Here is a 24,532-nt window from a genome sequence, read left to right as displayed (position 1 = left end):
AAAGAATAAAGGGTAATTTTCATCTGGACCCCCTGAGGTTTAGTCCATGTCATTTTTAGTCCAAAAAAATAGACACTTTGCATCTGCCTCCCCTGAGGTATTCAATAAGATCAGTTAAGGACAATTTATGATTTTTATGACCAAAATACCCTCACACCTATTATACCGTAAGATTTGCACATTTTCTTCACGTGGATCATTCAAATCGGATGAACATAAATCCATCTAAATCCCTATTCTCTCTTATCTCTTCATCGTTTCCATCTTTTGTCCAGCGTCTCCACCCTCTGTATTTTTTTCCTCTTCAACTCCGGCGATAGAATCGTAATAAAATGAAATCAAAAGATGGACCTCCTAAAAAATAAGACAAACAAGCAAATTTAAGTTGAGTAAATGGTGAACAAAACTGGGAAAAGATAAAGCTCACCAACAGCGGGGATCAACAGGAACAGGAAAAGGAAGAAAAAAGGAAGGAAATAAAAGGAATCTTTACCGGCAGGAACAAAATCCAATTCTTAGTTTATCAGAATCAAGAGAGCTCTTCAAGTACCTCCAGAGGCCTCTCTTTCCCCAAGTATAATTCCGCAAGAACGAAAGCATAACCGGTGCCACGAGAGGACCAACCACAATCAAATCACATGTTTTTTTAACTGTAACAAAGACGAAGGCACCCACTAAAAAAGTCATTGCATGCACTCACCACTACGAAAACGCACATTATTAACATCTTTTGTAAGACGGGTTAGACACATTAAATCCATTATTTACATCTTCTATAAGATGGGTTACAACAGAACCATATGCAGGATTGATCATTGAAATAGAGGGCTCCAACTGGCTCGAGCGGCGAGCAGAAGCAGTGCTGCCATAGGAAGACCCAAGAGGACCGGAGATGACAAGTCCGGTGGGAGGTATAGGCATAGGACCGGAGGACTTCTTCTAGGGATGGAAAGGCCCTGAACCAGTAGAGGATTTGGAGACATGACCTGAACTTGAAGCAGATCGTTGGATTTAATTGTTGTGTTGGAAGGAGGACTGGCGAGAAGGCCTTGATGGAGTTGGCCCAAACGAAGTTCCGGCGGTGGAAGAAGGATCCACCACTGGTATGTCAAACATTTTGCCCAGTTCGCCTGATTTCTTGACGTCGCCGCCGATGTACGGCATGGCTCTTGATCCCATTGTGGGTTGTCATTCTTTGGTTGTTCTAGAGGACCTGAGACATACAACCGGACCGAATTTTGATTTTCACCCTTGGATTTAATTTTGAAGAAAATATGCAAATCTTACGGTAGAATAGATGTGAGGGCATGTTGGTCATAAAAATCATAAATTGTCCTTAATTGATCTTACTGAATACTTTAGGGGAGGCAGATGCAAAGTATCCATTTTTTTGGACTAAAAATGACATGGACCAAAACCTCGGGGGTCCATATGAAAATTACCCAAGAATAAAATACTAACAGTTATAATTTATCTAACAAATCAGAATAGTAACACTTTAGATATTAACAACTTAATTAATTTCAGTCTTTAAACAAACAAGTTCTGAAATTATGATAGTCAGAAAATATCAGAAATAATACAAGAAGAATAGTAACAGATTAATTATGAACAACAGAATACAGATGAAGTCTAACAATAATAGAATTTTATTCAACAGTATGCAAACCAGAAAAAACCAGAAAATTGCAAACTATAATCAGTTTATAATCTAAACAAATCAAAATAAATTTTATATCAGATTATAAACACCAACAAACCACAAATCTTATATATCTAACTTGATTTGCATAAAAGCCCCAATTCAATTTAAAGAAACCCTAGGAACCGAATCAAGCTAGGAGTCAGACAGTCAAATAAAACCACAAATTGAATCAATAAACAGGGGAATTTTATTGCAAACTATACCAATTGGATATATATGTTATAGCCCTCAATCAATTTTGAATAAAACCCTAAGATAGAGTTTCGGCCAATTCTAGGGTTTACCAGAAAAATTGAACCGTAGCAGGTGATGATTGAGAATGAGTTTGCAGATTTGCATATAATGTTTGATGCTAACAAAAACACAAATTAACAAAGTAATTTAGGTTAATCATGAGTTAATAGATTCAGCCAAGAAATGAAATAGGCTCTGATGCCAAAACTGTTAAGAAAACCTAACCTAAACGCAGCGGATTATCAATAAGAATGAAAGAGAAAGAGGCAATCAAGCAAGTGACACAGGTATTTACTTGGTTCGGTCCTAAGACCTACATCCAAGGATGAGTTGAGCACTCACCAAACTCATGCAATCATCAAATAGCCAAATCAAAGTTACAGCCCTAATCAAGATGTGAAGACTTTATACATGGACCAAGAGAGAATATACAAGACTTGGAATGACCACACCTGTAACCAGAAGTCCAACCAAAGCTTTTCTCCTTCCTGCGCAAGCCAAGAACACCTCTGTACAATGCCTTCAATGCATACAATAGCTGAATCTATTATCCACCATTAAAGCATCAATCTTGAAGATAATCTAGGGCATAACCAGAGCAGCACTCAAGAACCGAGAGCAAGATACTAGAAGAGCTTGAGAGAACCGAGAGCCAGAGAAGAAGAGAGAAGAGAATGAGAGGAGAGAGAACCATATGGATCGAATGAGGTTACAAAGCCCTAACCCCCAATTTCATGAATACAAATAGTATAGGGAAAAGACTACCTGTGAAATCCGGCCCAAACCTAGCCAGGACACCCTATTTGTTTTGGGTGAAGAATGGTTAGTTTAATGTTTGACCTTGAAGTTGGACCTTGATAACAGTGTTACTACCCTTTGAAAGCCTTAGGAAGTCATGTCAAACCTTTCCTTAGGATAAATCCAAGGTCCCAAAGTGAAGGAAGAAGTCTTTGTGGCCCCTCTCTATAGAAGACATGGTGTGTGACCTGAAACCCATGGATATTGTTGATGGTGATCCATACTTGGAAGCATTGTCAGTGTTTAGTGAGAAACTGCGCATCGAAGAGGGGTGAATTATTTGAAGTAAATAATGAACTCCTGTGCTCAATCCGAAGGTATTTCTAGAAACTAGATTTCTTGATTGACTTGTAGGAGAAAACCCCACTCAATTTTACCCCATATAGCCCTCCGAATCCCTGTCCGAAGTTGCTGAACTGTGCATTGGTCGACTGGTTGGTCGATTGGGGCCAATAGACCAATCAATCGACCAATGGTGTGTTAAACCCGAGAAAATCCAATTTTAGGGTTTTTCACTCCCTATTTAAACCTACTTCGAGTTTCTTAGTTACGGCTGCCTCCTAAACACCTAGAGAACATGGGAAGACCTTTCCAAAACTCTTTTCGGTGATTTTGAAGATTCCTCTGCAGATCTGAAGTCTCTCATCTCTGATCTGCCAATTCAAGGTTTGTATTTCTTCTGTATTATAGATTATTTTTTCTTCGATCTTGTTCTTGATTGAGATCAGGAAGAAGATGCTACATTCTTGCAACCATCTATTCCATGATCTCATTCTATAAAAATAATCTCAAAGAGAAAGAGTGATCAGGAGTCACTCCTTCAACAATAGCAGAAAAGTGGTTAATTAAACTTAATTACAATCTGTGTCAAGAGTAAATCCATAAGAGTTAGAGATAAAATATCCAAGTGATTACAGTCATCTAGGGAAATGAGGCCTACGCAAAGGTTTCTTCTATCCTAATGATTACTTCTTCATAAGTGTGGATGAAGTGAACCCAACGCAGCCGCTCCCTCACCATGGTGGGGCTAACCCTGGTACGAACCATAATCCTCCTCAGCACAACAATCCTGACTCTCAACGTAGCCATCACCCAAAGGGTAATATGCGAGATCATAGCTGGGGTCGTAGAGTGCGCCATCAAATTCTTCTACACCTGCAGGATAATCTAACAAATTGCACGAAAGGAATGAGTTCAAAAGAACTCAGCAAGGCAAGTTGTTTCATAATACATGCTTCATTCAATACAAGTCACAATATGATGCAATATGATATGAGACAATGATGATATATGATTCTAACCCTAAGTATGCTAGTCTCTAAGGTAGACATGCTTTAAGCCATAGCACCATACTTCTTTGGGTCGTCTGTCACTCCCCCTCAATCATATAAGATATCTTGGGTCTGTCGTGGTAATTGGGTAAAGTCCTCATCAAACCATGGTTGGGGATTTAGTCACCACTCTCTCACATCACCATTGGTATAAGTATTGGCGCATGTCACAGTGAAGTCTAGCCCAATGCAAGTCATCTACTCAGTGGTTTTGTCACATCCCCCCAGCCGGTACCCTAACTGGCATACCCGGGAGTGTGATCCACAGCCCCGAAGATCAAGTATCGAGGAAATCGTCCTCCCACATATACAATAACATAATCATAAACAGGAAATAAATCAAGTTTTAATATTATAAACAAGGTTCAAAACAAGAAATTAACATTCAGTATAATCAGAGTGCGGAAAGATACCAGATATCCAATGATATAAAAAAGCAGTAAAGTGAGGCGGAAACTCACTTTACCAAAAATAGCGGAACGTAGTATGAAAATCAAAAGGGATTACAACTGAAACAAATGTACTAATAAATAAACTAAGATCAAGCGTCTTCAAGTTTATAGATAACGTCTTCATAAGTATGGACTTCATCAATCCAATGAATCCGTTCTAACTCTATGCCGTTATCAAAAGTAGTACGCAGCTTGATCCACCGAGGGATCATTAGAGTAAGCTTGATCGTTGCCAGCACCTTGCGTGTAATACTCTTCATCAGCTTGTGCTTCGTTGTACTGCTCGTCATAATACTCTGTACCTGCAGGATAATCTAACAAGAAAATGTACAAAAAGGAATGAGTTTTGAAGAAACTCAGTAAGGCAAGTTAATCCATAACATCATAGATAACATGTGGCAAAACATAACATGATGCAATGCAGTATGAAACAAGTAATGAATGTATGCATCTAACTCTATGTATGCTGGTCTCTATGGTAGACATGCTTTAAGTCATAGCACCGTACTTCTTTGGGAAGGTCTGCTCACATCCTCAACCATTTAAGATATCTTGGATTCTCTCAAGGATCATTTCACCAGTCTTGAGCAGCCGTTTGGTAATGGGTCCTGCATCCCTCGGGACAAACCATGGTAGGGGGTTAAGTCAACACACTCTCTCACAACCATTTGGCATAAGTACTGGCGCATGTCAGGGAAAAGCCTAGCCTAATGCAAGTCATCTACTTAGTTACATCAATTCAGGTCCAGATACTTCCATTCCTCGTCCCTGACAATCCTTTCCGGTATCCTTTCCACTAGAGTCCTAATAGTCCCTGACTACAGACTCATCAACCCTATTGGATATCCACATATGGTAAACGGGAAGCTCTCATGTCCCCTCACGGATCATTTCACTGGTCTTGAGCGCCCATGAGCCCAAGTCTAGCCATATGCAACCCTCCAATAAATGGCCTCTTTCGAGTATCACAATGTGATCCATGTCCTCTCACGGATCTTTTCACCGGTCTTGAGCGCCCACGAATCCCCATTGCTACCACGGGTCGTTCTGTCTCAATACCCTTCCGATTTGGGTCTGATATGACAGGGGTATATCCTAGCCAAACACTGCTAGACAGCCCTAGGTATGACATCCATTGATTCGGGAAAGCGTCGATGGGCATCTTCGGAGAACATCCCATACTATTCCCTCCGATCTCCAAGGACAGAAGTGTCAAAAGGACAACTTCCCAATCCCAAACCAAACTTAAGCAAATACATTCTCAGATCAGTCATAACATATACAACCAACAGTTCATCATATACAAGAGAATGTAAAAGCAAAATTAGATTAGGCAATAATAGGTAATTCATATAACATGAAAAATGAAAAAGATAATATAAACAAGTGCTATTGATCTCACAGTAAGAGATCAGAATTAAATTATAATAACAGTAAGTAAACTCATAGTTTCATAAGGTAGAAACCAGAGAACAAGTAATCTATGTAGTTAAGGAATTAACTGTCCTTACTTGATTATCGAAGAAGATGATCCAAAGATCAAAGAGAGAAACTCCAAACTTAGCGAATAGACTCCTAAAAGATCAGAGAGCAAACGAATCAATTCGGGCGAAAAACAAAGCTACTGAGTCCTTTGGTCGAGTGCTTGGTAGACTGGCCCAGTCGACCAAGCAATCGACCAAGCAAGTCAAGTACGAAATTGTACAGACTGCTTTGGCCATAACTTCTTCGTTTGAAGTCGGAATGATCCGAAATTCGAAGGGGAACTTCCTAATGTGAAACCCAGCCCTGACCCTAATCCGGAAACTTTGTTTATTGTAGGTCCAGTGACCCGAAGTAAGGCAAGAAGTCATCTTTGGGCCATTTCTGTTGAAGACTTGATGGCTGGATTGGAATCCATGAGTGTTGATGCTAGTGTTCCAATGGTGGAAACTGCACCCGGATGAAGATTGGACTAGTTGATGGTCTTGGAGTGGTCTCTGTATTGATTCAAAGGCATTTCTAACTCCTAGGTATGTCACTCTAGAGGTGTGCAAAACCCCTTGATGTTTGGACTTGATATGAGCCTTCAATTCCCTGTTTTGAAGTTGTTGTCTTGATTGGTCGACTCATTGGTTGATTGGATCAATCGACCAAGTGATTCTATTTTTGAAATTTGAATCCTGTCACTTCTATTTAAGTCTAATTTCGGGAATACTCCGCCTCCTCTGCCTCCTAAGCCTCTGGAACGAGTTAGAACCCTAATCTAACCCATTCCCTTGCATTCTTTGGTGATCTCTTTCAAAGACTTGAAGAATTCTTCATCTTTCTACAGCAAAGGTATGATCTCAACCACTCTCTCTTCTATCTCTGAATTTTCTTTCTTTTATTCTGTTTTCATTGAGATCAGAAAGGTGATGAAGCATTCTTGTAATCATCAATTCTCTGATCTCACCATATTCTTTAAGACTCATGATCATCATCATGTTCTTAAACCCTACCTATTGAATTCTTGAAAACCCTAACCCTAATTCTTTGAAACCCTAATCTGTGTGATTGTCTGGAGAACTTTTGGTAACCTCCCTTGTGAAGGAAAATCTTCTTGAGTAATATTGTGTTAACCTAAACTTCATCATTGAATGACCCTTCTTGTTATTCTTGGCTAACAATTTATCTCCCTTCATCCAGATCTCACAATTATTTTCCGAGGGAACCAAAAAGGGTAAAACCCTAATTCTTGGGTAAGATCAAGAACCTCTAGTTTAATCATGGTAACCCAATTATTATGTTTCCTTTACTATATCTGAATTCTTTCATATCCTAGTTCATTATCTTTAATCTTTCTATTTTTTTTCCCTCCTAACCTATGATAACCCTAATCAGGTTAACCTCATGATTTCTAGGTTGTAACTTGAGAACTGTTTTGAGTTATGATTTGATATCCTCTATACCCTAGAATACTACCATGATAATACCCCTCTTAATTGTACCCTTTTGAACCATCGAATTCGGTTCTGAATTCTCAAGATTCGGATTCTTGCAGGCCACTGTCTACATTGGTCGACTGGTCCAGCAGACCAATCAATCGACCAATCAGTACAGCAATCTCAATCTTGGTCTGTTTCGATTGATTTATGATCTTTTCCTTTATGCATCTTTCCTAACATGTTGTGTGCACTTGTTTAGGACTTTCTTCTCAAGTTTTGTCAAGATCATACGTGATTCTTTAAGATTCCATTCAAGCTAGAAGGTAAGGACAGTTAATTCCTTAACTACATAGATTGCTTGTTCTCTGGTTTCTACTCTATGAAACTATGAGATTACCTATTGTTATTGTATTTTAATTCTGATCTCCTACTGTGGGAACAGTAGCACTTGTTTATATCATCTTTTTCATTATTTATGTTATATGAATTACTTATTACTGCTTAATCTGATGTTGCTTTTACATTCTCTTTTATATGATGAACTACTGGTTGTGTATGTCATGATTGATTTGAGAATGTGTTTGCTTAAGTTTGGTTTGGGATTGGGAAGTGTCTTTTTGACACTTCTGTCCTTGGACATTATCGGAAATAGTATGGGATGTTTCCGGGGTTGCCCATCGACGCTTTCCCGAATCAATGGTTGTCATACCTAGGGATGTCTAGTAGTGTTTGGCTAGGATACACCCCTGTTATATCAGACCCGATTCGGAAGGGTATTGAGACTGAACGACCCGTGGTAGCAATGGGGATTCACGGGCGCTCAAGACCGGTGAGTTATATCCGTGAGAGGACGGGAATCACATTGTGGGGGCCATTTATTGGAGGGTTGCATATGGCTAGACTTGGGCTCATGGGCGCTCGAGACCGGTGAGTTATATCCGTGAGAGGACATGAGAGCTTCCCGTTTACCATATGTGGATAACCAATAGGGTTGATGAGTCCGGTGAGTAATATCCGTGACTCTAGTGTGAAAGATACCGGAAAGGATCCCGAGAGGGGAGGAATGGAAGTATCTGGAACTGACTTGATGTAACTGAGTAGATGACTTGCATTGGGCTAGGCTTTCCCCTGACATGCGGCGGTACTTATGCCAAATGGTTGTGAGAGAGTGTGTTGACTTAACCCCCTACCATGGTTTGTCCAAGAGGGATGCCCGGACCCACTACCAACAGGAGGCGTATGCGTGACCTTCCCAAAGAACTACGGTGCTATGACTTAAATCATGTCTGCCATAGAGACCAACATACATAGAGTTAGATGCATACATACATTACTTGTTTCATACTGCATTGCATCATATTATGTTTTGCCACATGTTATCTATCATGTTATGGATTAACTACCTTACTGAGTTTCTTCGAAACTCATCCCTGTTGTATATTTCTTTTTGTTAGATTATCCTGCAGTGCATGAATACTATGACGAGCAAGACAAATGAAGCACAAGCTGATGAAGCGTATTACACGCAAAGTGCTGAGAACGATCAAGATTACTTTGATGATCCCCCGGCGGATCAAGCTGCGTACTACTTTTGAGAACGGCATAGAGTTAGAACGGATTCATTGGATTGATGAAGTCCATACTTATGAAGACGTTATCTATAAACTTGAAGACGCTTGATCTTAGTTTATTTATTAGTACATTTGTTTCAGTTGTAATCCCTTTTTGATTTTTATACTACGTTCCGCTATTTTGGTAAAGTGAGTTTCCGCTTCACTTCACTCCTTTTTGATATCATTGGATATCTGGTATCTTTCCGCACTCTGATTATTCTGATTGTTCATTTCTTGTTTTGAACCTTGTTTATAATATTAAACCTTGATTTATTTATGTTCATGATTATGTTATTGCATATGTGGGAGGATGATTTCCTCGATACTTGATCTTCGGGGCTGTGGATCACACTCTCGGGTATGCTAGTTAGGGTACCGGCTAGGAGGATGTGACACCTAAGGTATATTAGGATCATATAGTAAGATAAAAACATCAAGTCATGGGGAAAATTTGGGTTCTTGATTTAACCAAAGAATTTAGGGTTTCAACCTTATGGTTCCCATAAAAAGGTTGAGATCACAGAATGAAAGAAAATTAAATAATTGGCCAAAGGCAATAAGAAAATCATAGGAAAACTAATTTAGGTTACAAGAAATATTACCCATGAGGTTTCCCTCGCATGGGAGGTTAACAAGAGTTTCCAGAACTCAAGCAAGGGTTAGGGTTTCAAGAAAATCTTCGGCTAGGGTTGAGATCATGATGATGATCATAGATCTCAAAGAAACGAAGGAGATCACGAAGGGATGGTTGCAATGATGCATCACCTACTTCCTGATCTCAATCAAGAACAAGATCAAGAAAAGAGAATTAATAATTCAGAAGAGATACTAACCTTGAATTGTAAGAACAAAGAAGAGAGGTTTCAGATCTGCAGAGGAATCTTCGAAATCACCAGAGAGAGTTTCGGAGAGGTGTTCTCACGTTCACAAAGTGTTTAGGAGGCAGCCGTAACAAAGAAATACGAAGTAGGGTTTAAATAAGAGTGAAAAACCCTAAAATTACAATTTCTCGGATTTCACCTTCCTTTGGTCGAGTGCTTGGTCGAGTGGCCCACTCAACCAGTCAGTCGACCAAGGCAGATAGTAAGGAATAATCAGGGATTTGGAGGATCAAATGGGCTTTAAACCTTATGGGCTTTTACATACGCATCAAGTAACAAGTCAAGTGTGAAGAAATACCTTCAAACCAAGTCAGATAATACTCCAAGTCCTTCAACTAATCTCATCTTCAGACAACTGTAGCTTCCTTTCCAAATCTACACTGACATCCAAGTATGGAACTCCATCAACAACATCCATGGGTTCAGAGTCAAACACCATGTCTTCTACTGAGATGGCCCATAGTTGGCTTCTTTCTTTACTCCGGGTCTTCGGACCTAAAAACAACTGGGTTACCGGGTCAAGGTCAGGGTTAGGTTAGGGCAAGGTTTCACATTCTCCCCCCTTAAAAGAAATTTCGTCCTCGAAATTGAGAGCGTACCTGAACTTCCAAAAAGTTGAGGAAATTTCTCCTTCATATCTTCTTCCTTCTCCCAAGAAGCTTCTTCAGGGGTATGGTTCTTCCAACGAATCTTTACCAAAGGGATGGTGCGATTCCGCAATTGCTTATCCTTCTTATCCAAAATTTCAGCTGGCTCTTCTTCATAGGTCAGATCAACACTAAGTCTGTGACATCCAGCCCAAACCTAGCCCGGGATACCCTATTTGTTTTGGGATAAAGAAAGACTTGTTTAATGTTAGACCTTGAAGTTGGACCTTGATTTCATTGTTGTTATCCTTGAAAGCCTTAGGAGGCCATGTCCGGCCTTATCCTTACCCTGATCTGGCCCGGAATTTGTATTGTGTGCAGATCCAATGACCCGAAGTGGTGGGAATAGTCCTTGTGGACCCTTTTGGTTGATGATTTGGTGTCAGAGCCCAAGCCCATGGACATTGGCGATGATGCCCCTCACTTGAGAGCATTGTTAGTGTTAGTTATCTGCACACCGAAGAGGGGTGAATTAGTTGAAATACCTAATGAACTCCTATGCTCAATCCAAAGGTATTTCCCGAAACTAGACTTCTTTATTGACTTGTAGGATAAAACCCCACTCAATTTGACCCCATATAGCTCTCCAAATCCCTGTCCGAAGTTGCTGAACTATGTCTGGCAAATCCTGCTTGCGCATTAAAGAAGGTGAGCTTAGTTGATGGACATTGTCACATCCTCCCAGCTGGTACCCTATCTGGCATACCCGAGAGTGTGATCCACAGCCCGAAGATCAGGTATCGAGTAATCAACCGCCCACATAAACAATAACATAATCATGAACAAGAACAATAAAAGTGCGGAAGATAAACCATAGATCCAATAAGGAAAGTATGAATCATATATAAATCAGAGTACTAGATATAATCAGAGTGTCAAAAACAGATAAATAAAGTGAGGCAAAATCCCACTCTACAACCAGCGGAAAAGTAGTTCTAAAAGAGAATAAACTAGACAAAATCTAATCCCAATAGCAAGTACAATGGGTAACTAAATTGTTCTCCACTTTATAGACAACATCCCTATAAGTGTAAATCTCATAAACGGCACAAGGGCGCTTCCACTCAATGGTCGGACTAAGCATTGTACGGAGCATAACCACTCGCGGGATCCTCAGTGTAATTGTTGTAACCGCAATCACCTTCTTGGAGATATGCCTCTTCGCCTTGCGCTTCTTCATAGGGACCGTCATAGTATTCAAGACTGCAGAATAGTCTAACAAACATTGTACAATAAAGGAATGAGTTTCAAAGAAACTCGGTGAAGGCGATTAAATCCATAATAACATAAATGGCAGGATTTTGAACAAACATAAATGCAATATGATATGAGACAAGCAATGAATGAATGAATTTAACTCTATGTATGCTGGTCTCTATTGGCAGACATGCTTTAAGTCATAGCACCGTACTTCTTTAGGAAGGTCTCAATCACTCATCATCAGTTGGTAATGGGTCCGGCATCCCTCGGGACATTCCATGGCTGGGGGTTAAGTCACCACTCTCTCACATCACCATTGGTCTAAGTACCGGCGCATGTCGGGTAAAACCTAGCCAAATGCAAGTCTTCTACTTAGTTACATCAAGTCGGATCCAGATACGTCCATTCCTCGTCCCGACGATCCTTTCCGGTATCCTTCACACTAGAGTCCTCATAGTCCCGGACTACGGACTCATCAACCCTATTGATCATCCACATATGGTAAACGGGAAGCTCTCACGTCCTCTCACGGGTTGGTTACCGGTCTTGAGCGCCCGTGAGCCCAAGTCTAACCATATGCAACCCTACCAATAAATGGCCCCCACAATGTGATTCCCTGTCCTCTCACAGGGTTGGTTACCGGTCTTGAGCGCCCATGAATCCCCATTGCTACCACGGGTCGTTCGGTCTCAATACCCCTCCGATTAGGGTCTGACATAACGGGACATCCTAGCCAAACACTACTAGACAGTCCTAAATATGTCATCCAACGGTTTAGGAAGGTGTCCGAGAGGGCATCTCCGGAAACATCCCATAATATTCCCGTAGTAGTCCAAGGACAGAAGTGTCAAAAGGACACCTCTCCTTTCCAAACCATACTTAAGCATACACATGCATCAATTCATATCATCACATATATGGTAACTTCATATATGGAAAGAAATCAATAATTACAATCACTTTGTATATAATTGGTAAGTAAATCATACATGAGTCAATTCAATATGAATAAGTAACGCTACTGATATCAAAGTTATGCAACAGTAGTATATCATTGTAAGAATCTAATTAAGGAAACATATCAATGATTTTCAAATATAGAAACTAGATTCATGCTATCTATGTAATTAAGGAAATAACCATCCTTACCTTCTATAACTCGCAAAGGAATCCTAAGAAATCAAGTAAGATCTTGGCAAACTTGAGAAGAAGGTCCTAAACAAGTGTATACAACATATTAGGAAAGATCCCTAACAGAAAAGATACCAAAACATCCAACACAGACCAACCAGTTCGGAGTTCTTTGTACTCATTGGTCGAGTGGATTGGTCGACTTGGTCCCGATCGACCAATGCGACATGATAACCTAAAAAAAACAGAGTTTTAAGATATAAAATCCGAATTTGGTGGTTCAAAAGGGTACTAATCAAGGGGTAAACTACATCAGTAGTATCCTAACATAAAGGGGACCTCAAAACACTAATCCAATCAAGCCATCAAGATCCAAATTAGGAAACAAAAAGTTACCATAATTAGATCAACCATGGATCTTGAAGAATTCAAGATAGAAATCAAAGACAAGAACAATAGGAGAATGGATCATTGCTTCAGGTAAAGGTATCATGAAAAGCATACTTAGATCTTCAAGGAATTAGGCTTAAAAGCATAAATCTAAATAAGGAAACAAAACCTACCATATATGTAACTACCATGATTCATGAAGAGAACATGGTATGGTAGAAGAGAAACAACTAGAGATTGATAGATCATGGATCATGAAAAGAAAACACAACAATTGACTACTAACATGATCAATATAGAAGATCCAAGGAGATCAGAATTCAAATCAGAAGTTAAACAAAGACTAGATCATGGTTTGATCATGATTCCTTCAAAAGCTTGCAATGATCATGGTTAAGATCATTGTTCTAGCCATTAATCCTTAGGATGATCATGAGAGACAAGTCCAGAGATGTTTGCAATAGAGAATGCAGCATCTCCTCTACTGTCTCAACTCAAGAAGGAAAGAAAAATAGAGATGGAGGAGAAGAAGAGAGTGTAGACATACCTTTTGATGCAAAAGGAAGAGTTTCGACGAAGATCCGTCAAGAAAATCACCAAGGATGCAAGGGAGATGACTTGCAGAGGTCTTTGGTTCGTTCCAAAGAGTTTGGAGGCAGAAAATACGAAGTAGACTCGAGATTGGACTTAAATAGAGCAAGTAAGACCTAATTGCCAAAGACAGCACTCATTGGTCGAGTGGATTGGTCGACTGGTCCAGTCGACCAATCAGTCGACCAATGCTGACAGCAATTCCAAAACAGGGAATTGAAGACCCAGATCAAATCCAATCCTAAAGGGGTTTTGCACACATAACAAGTGACTTACCTAATAGGTAGAAATGCCTTCAAACCATGGTAGAGAGCACTCCAAGTCCATCAACTAATCCGATCTTCATCAAGATTCAGTTTCCATAAATAGAACTTCATCATCAACTCTCATGGATTCAAAGCCAGACACCAAGTCCTCCACTGGGATGGCCCAAAGCTGACTTCTTACTTTACTTGGGTCACTTGGACCTACAAATAAAAGGGGGGGGGGGCGCGGAGGGGGGGGGGGGGGGGACCCAAGAATCGTGAAAAAGATGCTTTTTGGATATTCCTTTGTCCTTTTAAGTGAAACCTCGAACTTAAATCATTATTTCACTCATTTCAACATCTGAGAACGTGGGTAAGCTCCTCTAAGCCTCCTCCTTGGCTTGGGTGTTGATCTTCTTCAAGAATCATTGTCTCTCTTCTCTAATCTCTTCTCCAAGGTATGTAATCTCTCACTCTCTCTCTAATCTACTCCTACCCCATCTTGTTCTTGCTACTGAGTTCGTGAAGAAGGTGCTGCAACCTTGCAACCACCTCTTCTACAAGCTCTCTTGGGTTGATTAAACCTCTCTTCATTCTTTCCATGCCATGTTTCTTATACTTGATATTCTTGCTTTCTTATTTTGATTTCCTCTTCATGGAAACATGAGTTTATCTTCTTAATCTGATTTTCCTTAGAAAATAGGTCTGATTATATGTTAGTAATTGTCTATATTCTGCTGCTCATCATTCTATTGATTAAATTCCTAAGTTCTCTTGCAATTTCAATTGATTCCATTGAAGAACATGATTCTTGCAAGTTTAAACCTAGGACTTCAATTTGGGGGTTTTCAATTTGATCAATGGATCATGTTAATTCTTGCTACATAGCCTCTTGCTACTGTTCCTAGCATCCCCTCCAAGTTTCGTATCGATCCGAGACCCAGAAGACCAATTTTGAGCCAAACCTCAAAGAAATAGCCAATGCCATGATTAACAACTCTTTAACTTGATATGCCAATTTGGGGATTTCTAATTTGACCATTGGATGATGTTAATTCTTTGATAATTAGTGTCTCTATATTGTGTTTGAACTGTTCACCAAGTTTCGCATTGATTCGAGACCCGAAAGACCAATTTTGAGCCAAAACCCAAAAAGCCAGCTTGCTGTCCGAAATTCTTTTGGTCGATGCCTATTGGTCGATACTATCGACCCAATGTATCGACCAACAAGGTTGCTGTCAGAAACTTTTGCCCAGTTTTGATCCATTCGATCTTCGATTGTTTTGATTTCTTCTCTAATCCTTCATGTATGTTTGTTTAGGGCTTTAAGACTATAATTGGACCATTCTCTTGTGACTTCGGATCATCTTCTTCACAATTTGAGGTAAGGACGGTTATTGCCATATAACATAGACTGTATGACTTTTACACTGTTGTTGGTAACTTAGTAGACTTAACTTATTAGTTGATTTTAGACATCATATGACTACTGTAGTTACCTTATGACAGTAGCACCATGCTTAATTACTTGGTTTATCATGTTTACTTATTCTTGTCATTATTTATACATTGTATTATGAGATGTTATGACATGTTTTCAATATGGTAATGTATTGTTGATATGTAATGGATGGAAATAAGCATGTGATTGCTTAAGTATGATTTGGGATTGGGGAGTGCCCTACTGGTACTTTTGTCCTTGGACATCGGAGGGAATAGTATGGGATGTTCTCCGAAGATGCCCATCGACACTTTCCTGGATCATTGGATGACATACATAGAACTTGTCTAGATGTATGGCTAGGATGTCCCTATCATATCAGACCCAATTCGGAAGGGCATTGAGACCGAACGACCCGTGGTAGTAGTGTGGATTTGTGGGCGCTCAAGACCGGTAACCACTCCGTGAGAGGACATAAATTGCATTGCGGATACCCGGAAGGGGCCATTTATTGGTAGGGTTGCAAATGGCTAGACTTGGGCTCACGGGCTCTCAAGACCGGTGAAATGATCTTTGAGGGGACGTGAGAGCTTCCCGTTTACCGTTTGCGGATGACCAATAGAGTTGATGAGTCCAGTGAGTAATATCCGTGACTCTAGTGTGAAGGATACCGGAAAGGATCCCGAGAGGGGAGGAATGGACGTATCTGGAACTGACATGATATGATTAAGTAGATGACTTGCATTGGGCTAGGCTATACCTTGACATGCGCCAATACTTAGACCAAATGGTGATGTGAGAGAGTGGTGACCGAAACTCCCAACCATGGATTTGTCCGAGAGGGATGCAGGACCCAATTCCCCCCGATGATGAGTGACTGAGACTACCTAAAGAAGTATGGTGCTTTGACTTAAAGCATGTCTATCATAGAGACCAGCATACTTAGAGTTAGAATCATATTTGCATCTTATGTCTCATATCATCTGCATCATTTCATGATTGATATCATATGGCTTATGTATTATGGAATAACCTTCCTTGCTGAGTTCTTTTGAACTCACTCCTTTTTGCAACATATTTTGTTAGACTTTTCTGCAGGTACTCCTACGGTTGACTGTGACGGTCAACACTTTGAGGACTAAGTTGGTGACTCATACCACTTTGGCTACGGTGACTACATCGGTGAAGGCTATCAGTTCAAGACTCATATTTGTCAGGAGTAGATCTGGCCTGGCTTAGTTTCTTATGATTATGTTATTGAGGAGACATTGTATAAGTTAGAAGAAACTGTAACTTAGTTGCTTACCTTTTTATTTTCCTTCTTTGGAGATTTGGTTGTAACCTTTACCTTATTTCGATCTACCTTCTGCACAGTTGTCTTTTGATTTGGTACTTGTTATTCCGCACTCTGATGTTCTTTGTGATCCTTCTGTGATCATTTCTTAACTTTTATTATTAGATTACTTGAATACTATAAATTGTTTTTGCTTTTGATTATATTATTGTGATAAGTGGATATGATCGTTCCTAAACTGGATCTATTGGGCTGTGGATCACTCCCGAGTAATCCAGATAAAGTACCCCCTGGGTGGATTTGGGGCGGGATGTGACAAAGTCCTTCGGGGGCTTGCTGTAGAATATGTTCCGGATTCTCAATGTATTTCCGAAGCATCGAAACATGAAACACATTGTGCACAGCAGCAATAGACGGAGGTAATGCCAATCGATAAGCAACAGATCCAACTTTTTCCAAAATCTAAAAAGTCCAATGTAACGAGGGCTAAGCTTTCCTTTAACATTGAATCTCATCACACCCTTCATAGGTGAAACTTTTAAGAAAACTTTCTCCCCAACCTGAAACTCCAAATCGGTCCTTCTCTTATTAGCATAAGATTTCTGTCTTGACTGAGCAAACTTAATCCTTTCTCTTATCATATCGACCATTGCGCTAGTAGCTTCAATCATCTCCGGACCTAAGACTTTTCTCTCTCCAGTCTCAGTCTAGTACAAGGGTGTCCTACATGTGTTACCGTACAAAGCCTTAAACGGAGCCATGCCTATAGTTGCTTGATAACTGTTTTTATAGGCAAACTCAACCAAAGCTAAGTGTTCATCCCAATTTCCACCCATATCCACTACACAAGATCTAAGCATATCTTCCAAAGTTTGAATCGTTCGCTCAGATTGTCCATCAGACTGTGGATGATAAGCTGTACTCAAGTTCAATTGGGTTCCCAAGGCTTTCTGCAAACTGTTCCAAAACCTTGAGGTGAACCTAGGATCACGATCAGACACAATACTCAAAGGCACATCGTGCAAACGAACTACATTATCCACATATAGTCGAGCAAGCTTATCCAGAGTATGAGTGATCTTCATAGGGATGAAATGGGCTGATTTGGTCAACCTATCGACAATCACCCACACAGTGTCATTACCTTTACTTGTCCGAGGTAAACTAGTCACAAAGTCCATAGAGATGTCTTCCCACTTCTAACTAGGAATAGGAAGTGGTTGAAGTAATCTAGATGGAGGTTGATGAACGGCTTTCACACGTTGGCAAGTCTCACACTTGGCAACAAAATCATCAACATCGGCCTTCAAACCAATCCACCAAAAATGTTCTCTTAAGTCTTTATACATCTTGGTGCTTCCAGGGTGTATCGTGAAGATCGACTGGTGCGCTTCCTTTAAAATTTCTTTCTTGATTCCTTCATCAGCAGGCACACAAAGTCTCCCTCTAAACAATAAGGCACCATCCATAGATATACAAAAGTCAGGATCCGAATCAGGATTCAAAGAAATCTTCTCGATCTTCTCCTTAAAATCCAAATCAGAACTGTGAAACCCAGCCCTAACCTTGACCCGGAAACCTTGTTATTTGTAGGTCCGATGACCCGAAGTAAAGTAAGAAGTCAGCTTTGGGCCATCCCAGTAGAGGACTTGGTGTCTGGCTTTGAATCCATGAAGGTTGATGATGAGGTTCTATTTATGGAAACAGAATCCTGATGAAGATCTAATTAGTTGATGGACTTGGAGTGATCTCTATCTTGGTTTGAAGGCATTTCTACCTACTAGGTAAGTCACTTGACTTGTGTGCAAAACCCCTTTAGGTTTGGATTTGATCTGGGCCTTCAATTCCCTGTTTTGGCCTTGCTGTCTGCATTGGTCGTGATTGGTCGAGTTGGGCCAGTCGACCAATCCACTCGACCAATGGGTGCTGTCTTTGGCAATTAGGTTGATTCTTGCTCTATTTAAGTCTAACCTCGAGTCCACTTCGTATTTGCTGCCTCCAAACCCTCTGGAACGAACCAAAGACCTCTGCAAGTCATCTCTCTTGCATCCTTGGAGTTTTCTTGGCGGATCTTCGTCGGAACTCTTCTTTTTGCATCAAAAGGTATGTCTACTCTCTCTTCTTCTCCTACATCTTTGTTTTTCTTTCCTTTTTGAGTTGAGACAGTAGAAGAGATGCTGCATCCTCTGTTGCAAACATCTCTGAACATGTTCTCATGATCATCCTAAGGATTAAAGGCTAGAACAATGATCTTAACCATGATCATTGCAAGCTTTTGAAGGATTCATGATCAAACCATGATTTAATCTCTGTTAATTTCCTAATCTGAATTCTGATCTCTTTGGATCTTCTTTCATTGATCATGTTAGTGGTTAATGGTTGTGTTTTCTTTCTACGATCCATAATCCATAGAATTCTAGTTGTTCTCTTCTACCTTACTATGTGTTCTTCATGATGCATGATAGTACATATATGGTAGGTTTTATTTCCTTATTTAGATTTATGCTTCTAAGCCTTATTCCATGAAGACCTATGCATGTTTTCATGATTTCATTACCAAAAGCAATGATCCATCCTCCTATAGTTCTTGTCCTTGTTTTCTATTTCAAAATTCATCAAGATCCATGTTTGATTTATTTATGGTAACTTTTTGTTTCCTAATTTGGATCTTGATACCTTGATTTGATTAGTGTTTTGAGGTCCCCTATATGCTAGAATACTACTGATGTAGTTTACCCCTTGATTAGTACCCTCTTGAACCATCAAATTCGGATTTCATATCTCAAAACTCTGATTTTCTAAGCTACTGTCTGCATTGGTCGACTGATTGGTCGATTGGACCACTCGACCAATCCACTCGACCAATGAGTTCAGCAACTCGGAATTGGTCTGTTTCGGATGCTTTGCTATATTTTCTGTTAGGGATCTTTCCTAATATGTTGTATATACTTGTTTAGGACCTTCTTCTCAAGTTTGCCAAGATCTTACTTGATTTCTTAGGATTCTTTGCGAGTTATAAAAGGTAAGGATGGTTATTTCCTTAATTACATAGATAGCATGAATCTAGTTTCTATATTTGAATATTATTAATATGTTTCCTAAATTAGATTCTTACAATGATATACTACTGTTGCACAACTTTGATTACAGTAGCATTACTTATTCATATTGAATTGATTCATGTATGAGTTACTTACCAATGTTATACAAATGATTGTAAATATTGATTTCTTTCCATATATGGAGTTACCATATATGTGACGATATGAATTGATGCATGTGTATGCTTACGTATGGTTTGGGAAGGAGAGGTGTCCTTTTGACATTTCTGTCCTTGGACTACTACGGGAATATTATGGGATGTTTCCGGAGATGCCCTCTGGACACCTTCCTAAAGCTGTTGGATGACATATATAGGATTGTCTAGTAGTGTTTGGCTAGGATGTCTGTTATGTCGGACCCTAATCGGAGGGGTATTGAGACCGAACGACCCGTGGTAGCAATGGGGATTCATGGGCGCTCAAGACCGGTAACCAACCCGTGAGAGGACAGGAATCACATTGTGGGGGCCATTTATTGGTAGGGTTGCATATGGTTAGACTTGGGCTCACGGGCGCTTAAGACCGGTAACCAACCCGTGAAAGGACGTGAGAGCTTCCCGTTTACCATATGTGGATGATCGATAGGGTTGGTGAGTCCGTAGTCAGGGACTATGAGGACTCTAGTGTGAAGGATACCGGAAAGGATCGTCAGGGACGAGGAATGGAAGTATCCGGATCGACTTGATGTAACTAAGTAGAAGACTTGCATTTGGCTAGGTATTACCCTGACATGCGCCAGTACTTATACCAAATGGTTGTGAGAGAGTGTGTTGACTTAACCCCCTGCCAAGGTTTGTCCCGAGGGATGCCGGACCCATTACCAACTGATGATGAGTGATTGAGACTTTCCTAAAGAAGTACGGTGCTATGACTTAAAGCATGTCTGCCAATAGAGACCAGCATACATAGAGTTAGAATCATTCATTCATTGTTTGTCTCATATCATATTGCATTTATGTTTGTTCTGGAATTTCGCCATTTATGTTATTATGGATTTTAAGCGCCTTCTTGAGTTTCTTCGAAACTCATTCCTTTATTGTACAATGTTGTTAGACTATCCTGCAGGTACGGAATACTATGACGGTCCCTATGAGGAAGCGCAAGGCGAAGAGACATATCTCCAGGAAGGTGATTGCGGTTACCACAATTACTCTGAAGATCCCGCGGGTGGTTATGCTCCGTACAATGCTTAGTCCGACCATTGAGTGGAAGCGTCCTTGTGCTATCTATGAGATCTACACCTACAAGGATGTCGTCTACAAAGTGGAGAATAATTTAGTTACCCAATGTACTTGCTACTGGGATTAGCTTTTATCTAGTTTATTCTTTCGAGCTACTTTTCCGCTGGATGTAAAGTGGGATTTTTGCATCACTTTACTTATCTGTTTGACACTCTGATTATATATCTATTATTCCGTTTCGTTTATGATTCATTCTTTCTTTATTGAATCTATGATTTATCTTCCGCACTCTTGTTATGGTTGTTCATGATTATGTTATTGCTTATGTGGGAGGTTGATCACTCGATACCTGATCTTCGGGCTGTGGATCACACTCTCGGGTATGCCAGATAGGGTACCGGCTGGGAGGGCGTGACAAGAACCTTGCAGAGCAACAATTCGATCTCTAATGGTGGATCTCGCCGTCATAGCAGACAAAACAACTTCCGAACCTTTAGGGATAACTTCTAAACCAAGATTCGAAATTGAAGACATCAGAGGTTGACTCAGAGCATTCAAGTCCAGTACTTTCTTCTGACTTTTCCTGCTAAGAGCGTCCGCAACCACATTCGCTTTACCAGGGTGATACTGAATGTCACAGTCATAATCAGATACCAATTCCAACCATCTTCTTTGTCTCATATTTAACTCATTTTGGGTAAAGAAGTACTTCAAACTTTTATGATCCGTGAAAATAGCAATCTTCTCACCATAAAGGTAATGTCTCCAAATCTTCAAAGCAAACACAACAGCGGCAAGTTCTAAGTCATGAGTGGGGTAATTCCGCTCATAATCCTTCAATTGCCGGGAAGCATAGGCTACGACCTTACCATGTTGCATCAGAACGCAACCCAAACCAATCTTCGACGCATCAGAGTAGACTGTCAAACCACCGGAATTATCAGGTATAGTTAAAACCGGAGCACTTGTCAATCTAACCTTCAATTCTTGGAAATTCTTCTCACAAGCGTCAGACCAAACAAACTTCTCTTCCTTTCTAGTCAGCTTAGTCATAGGAGCAGCCAACCTAGAAAAATTCTCAATAAACCTTTTGTAGTAGCCTGCCAAACCAAGAAAACTTCTTATTTCCGTTACAGTCTTCAGTCTTTCCCAATTAGTAACTGCTTGAACCTTTTCGGGATCAACACGAATACCTTCAACAGAAACCACATGGCTGAGGAATACTACACTCTTGAGCCAGAAATCACACTTGCTAAACTTAGCGTAAAGCTTCTTTTCTCTTAGTCTTCGCAAAGTGAAATCTAGATGCCTTGCATGCTCTTCTTCACTTTTCAATAAATCAGGATATCGTCAATGAAGACTATCACAAACTTATCGAGCACATCGTGAAAGACTCGATTCATGAGATCCATGAACACAGTAGGAGCATTAGTCAATCCGAAAGGCATAACTCGAAACTCAAAATGACCATACCTTGTTCTAAAAGCTGTCTTGAAAATATCACATGACTTCACTTTCAACTGGTGATATCCATACCTTAAATCAATCTTCGAGAACACTGCTGCACCCTTCAACTGATCAAAGGGATCATCAATTCGGGGCAACGAGTATCTATTCTTAATGGTCAACTTGTTCAACTCACGGTAATCAATGCACAGACGCATACTACCGTCCTTCTTCTTAACAAACAAGACAGGAGCTCCCCAAGGTGAAACACTAGGTCGGATGAAACCTCTATCCAAGAGTTCATTCAACTGCTTTTGCAACTCAACCAACTCAATGGGAGCCATTCTATATGGAGCCTTGGATACTGGGGCAGCACCAGGGATTAGATCAATAGAAAATTCCAATTCTCTGTCAGGTGGTATGCCTGACAGATCTTTAGGAAAAACATCGACGAAGTCACATACGACGCCAACTTCTTCTACTTTCTTTCCTGTCTTAAACTTTCCTTCAGATGGCAAACCCTCAACTAATGCATAGACTTGCATCAGTGCAGACATCGTCTTCTTACAAATTCTTCCTTTCTCACCTTGGAATTCAAACATTGAACTTCCACTAATCCGAAATTGAATTCTCTTCGAAGAACACAAAATTACAGCATTATGGGTAGTCAACCAATCAATACCCAAAATGACATCAAAATCCTTCATATCCAAAAGTACCAAATTGGCTTCCAAATTCTTTTCATCAACCAAAATAGGACACTTAACTAATCCTTTATCTATTTTCACAACAGGTCTAGTAGGAGTACAAATTGATAAACAACTAGATAAAATCTTAGGTTCCAAATTGATCTTCTTGATAAATGCAGACGATATGAAAGAATGAGACGCACCCGTATCAAATAACAAAAATGCAGGAATAGAAGCAACAAATAAGGTACCTGTAACCACTTCATGATTCGCATCCTGTTCAGTACCAGTAATATTGAACACTCTTCCAAAAGGAGGAACAGGAGCATTCTTCACTACAGGAACAGACGGCTGAACAGGCTGCTTCGGACAATCGCGAGAAAAATGACCAGGCTGCTTACAGAAAAAGCAAACAGGATTGCTGGGTCCAACAGAAACAGGTGCAACCGGAGGCTTCTGATCCAAAGGCCTAAGAATAGCATTCACGGGCCTAGCATTCACATTTGACGGCATCCGATTCCCACCAAACTGACCTGACTGGCCTGGTTGCTGAAATCCAGGTCTCTGACCTACACTCCTAGACTGAAGAGCAGGAGTAGGGTAAGGCGTAGGTCTCACAAAACGTCGATCAGTTTCGATCCACAAATCCAGGATTCCTTGGCTGCCAGGGTATTTGCACTCTAGCATTCTCTTTCTCTGTTTCTTCTAGCTTCTTGGCATTCTGCACCACCTGGGAATAACTTTCAATAGGCTGAATGGTGAGGTATGCCCTGATTGCAGGTCGCAATCCCTTGAAAAATTTCTTCGCTTTGGCAATATCAACCTTCAAAGAGTCTGGAGCAAAGAAGTGAAGCTCTTCAAACTTCTGTTGGTATTCCGACACCGACAAAGATCCTTGAGTAAGAGCCATAAACTCAGCTTCCTTCGCATCCTTCACAGCTTCCGGAAAGTAGTTCTTGCAAAAAGCTTCCTTGAACAAATCCCACGACACAACGCCAGCATGTAAACCTTCCAAAACAGGCCGGGTGGAAGTCCACCACACGTCAGCTTCATGTTGCAACTTTTGCTCGGCAAACAAAATCTTCTGGGCTTCCGTACATTACAAATGACGGAAAGTTTTCTCCAACTCACGCAGCCACTTGTTAGGAAACAAGATATCTTTGGATACTCCAGTGAAGTTAGGAACTTGCATCTTCAGAAAACTCTCCATCAAACGACTATGAGGAGTTCCAGCTAATCCACCCGCATTCAAAACT

At 40.3% G+C, this 24,532-nt stretch overlaps 1 pseudogene; it reads right to left on the bottom strand.

Moving 5' to 3' along the window:
* Positions 1–489: 489 nt before the first annotated feature.
* On the bottom strand, positions 490–23,789 carry LOC149007532 (protein SHOU4-like; annotated as a pseudogene).
* Positions 23,790–24,532: the final 743 nt, after the last annotated feature.

Source organism: Hakea prostrata, chromosome 8 (assembly GCF_041222555.1).
Source record: "Hakea prostrata isolate BN-2017 chromosome 8, UWA_Hpros_2, whole genome shotgun sequence".
Classification (NCBI taxonomy): Eukaryota; Viridiplantae; Streptophyta; class Magnoliopsida; order Proteales; family Proteaceae; genus Hakea; species Hakea prostrata.
Note: the sequence above shows the minus strand (reverse complement) of the source record. Positions and strands in the feature narration are given on the sequence as shown.